Source organism: Vigna unguiculata, unplaced genomic scaffold (assembly GCF_037176805.1).
Source record: "Vigna unguiculata cultivar grain cowpea cultivar isolate G323 ecotype 2 unplaced genomic scaffold, ASM3717680v1 ptg000105l, whole genome shotgun sequence".
In the NCBI taxonomy this organism is placed as follows: domain Eukaryota; kingdom Viridiplantae; phylum Streptophyta; class Magnoliopsida; order Fabales; family Fabaceae; genus Vigna; species Vigna unguiculata.
Genome location: NW_028196747.1, coordinates 32,501 through 35,000, shown reverse-complemented (window position 1 = coordinate 35,000; position 2,500 = coordinate 32,501). Strand labels below are relative to the sequence as shown.

Genomic DNA, 2,500 nt, shown 5'->3' with positions numbered 1-2,500 from the left:
GCGGCATAGCTAGATGGCTTGTGTGGAGTTTTGTGAAAAAATGAAATTCGTGGTTTTTGAGATGTGAGGGTTGGAATGGCCTCCAAATGTCCCCAAATGAATACCATGAAATTCTTGGTGCACGAAAGTTTTGAGTTCGGAGGGTTTTGCACATGGCCAAGGTTGGCGGTGCACCGCGGCATAGCTAAATGGCTTGGTGGGGAGTTTTGTGAAAAAATGAAATTCGTGGTTTTTGAGATGTGAGGGTTGGAATGGCCTCCAAATGCCCCCAAATGAATACCATGAAATTCTTGGTGCACGAAAGTTTTGAGTTCGGAGGGTTTTGCACATGGCCAAGGTTGGCGGTGCACCACGGCATAGCTAGATGGCTTGGTGGGGAGATTTGTGAAAAAATGAAATTCGTGGTTTTTGAGATGTGAGGGTTGGAAAGGCCTCCAAATGCCCCCAAATGAGTACTGTAAAAGTGTTGGTGCACAAAAGTTTTGAATTGGATGCATTTTGCACTTGGCCAAGTTGGTCGGTGCACCGCGACTAGATAGGTTGGTGCCAAAATTTGTCAAATTTAAGACCTTGGCCAAACTGAATGAAATTTTGTGGGGAGGTTCCTGATATTGTTTAGTGGTGGACTGGAAAAAATGAGGTCGAAATTCGAAGTCTACATGTGCTTTTCTATTTTTCCCGATTTTACACATACCCGGTAAGTAAAAAAAATAAAAAAAATAGTTCCCCTTCGAGAAAAATTATGAAATTTGGTGAGCAAGGAGATACCATTATTCTACGAATTACTGCAAAAAATCGCATCAAAATTCGAAGTATAGCCCGAGATATGGACTTATGTCTGCTCAAAAAAAGTGTATCTACTTGTACAATTTTGCCTTTTGCATATTAACCTCTTATAGGGGGGGAGTGCTCCTTGAGCCGGCCAGCTCCACACTGGCAGGTTTTAAAGGGAGCTTGATGAGGCCTCCCCCCTCACGTGGTGCGTGCGTTAGCATGTTTATCATGGCACAACTAGCCTCTTCATAGTTGTTGAGCTTTATTAATACCAACACACGGTCGTCACTGATCGTTGGTTAGCTCGGCAGCTAGTCCCTCGGATATTGTGGAAAGTTATTTTCATGCCTAGCGATGCTTGACCCTGCGTCACTTGATGTTTCCATTTGCTTGCTTGCCCATGGTAGGTGGGGGGTGGACCGTCTTGTGGTGTGGTGTCTTGCGAACGTGAGGGTGTGTGAGTTGTAATCGAGATGCACTTGCTGGCTGGCTCCATGCCTTGCGTATCGAACGGTCAAGCATGCATCTCTTCCATTTTCACCCGTTGCCTTGGGTGATATTGGTTGATCAGTCCCTGTGTTGCCTACCCACTAGACGGTACTTCTGTGGTTGCTTCGAATTCTATCTTTCCATCACGAAGAGGTGTTGGAGGATCCTAATGTCACGCACGTGTTCCATCTAGTGAAACATCTCAGTGATGCACGTGTTGTGGCTAGTTCTTTTGGATGCTGGGCATTATATGAACTCGGGTTTACTTTAGCGACCCAGTCAACATAATTCGGTTGTGTCCCTTGATTGAGACGTTGTCCTTGAACTTGTTGTGAACAATATCGTTCTTCCACAACCCGTCGTCTTGAGTGCGATGGAAGGCAAATAAGATGTGCTTTGGCATGTCATGCACGTACTCGATTGCGGGAAGTGTGAGAAAGTGTTGTTGACAACCCGTGGGAAATGGAATGTGGCAAATCGTGATGAGCTCTTCGTGGATCTGCGAAGAAGACGACCTTTGGGCCTGTTGGAAACGAGGGAGGCGATGTTGAACTGCGAAGAAGATGGACTTTTGGGTTGTTTGAATCAATGGGAGGCCACGCGAGAACTCCGAATACTATGGACTCTTGGGTTGTTGGAAGCAACGGGAGGCCCCGCTAGAACTCCGAATACTACGGACTCTTGGGTTGTTGGAAGCAAGGGGAGGCCCCGCTAGAACTCCGAATACTATGGACTCTTGGGTTGTTGGAAGCAAGGGGAGGTCCCGCTAGAACTCCGAATACTACGGACTCTTGGGTTGTTGGAAGCAAGGGGAGGCCCCGCTAGAACTCCGAATACTATGGACTCTTGGGTTGTTGGAAGCAAGGGGAGGCCCCGCTAGAACTCCGAATACTATGGACTCTTGGGTTGTTGGCAACGACAACTTGGGGGGATGACACTGGAAAAGAGTGAACTAGGCCAAACTGCGAACAAGGCAACTTGGGGGGATGACACTGGAAAAGAGTGAACTAGGCCAAACTGCGAACAAGGCAACTTGGGGGGATGATGCTGGAAAAGAGTGAACTAGACCGAACTGCGAACAAGGCAACTTGGGGGGATGACGCTGGAAAAGAGTGAACTAGGCCGAACTGCGAACAAGACAACTTGGGGGGATGATGCTGGAAAAGAGTGAACTAGGCCGAACTGCGCCCAAGGCAACTTGGGGGGATGACGCTGGAAAAGAGTGAACTTGGCCAAA

The 2,500-nt window shown here is 47.6% G+C and overlaps 1 long non-coding RNA gene across 1 annotated transcript in view; it reads left to right on the top strand.

Annotated features, from left to right (window-relative positions):
- Positions 1-2,500, top strand: part of LOC146875895 (uncharacterized) — a 33,764-nt gene that overhangs the window by 9,551 nt on the left and 21,713 nt on the right. Inside the window, exon 2 of the long non-coding RNA XR_014991706.1 lies at positions 2,347-2,500. This exon is cut by the window's right edge and continues 691 nt beyond it. This is a non-coding gene — a long non-coding RNA (uncharacterized LOC146875895). The remainder of the gene's footprint in view (positions 1-2,346) is intronic.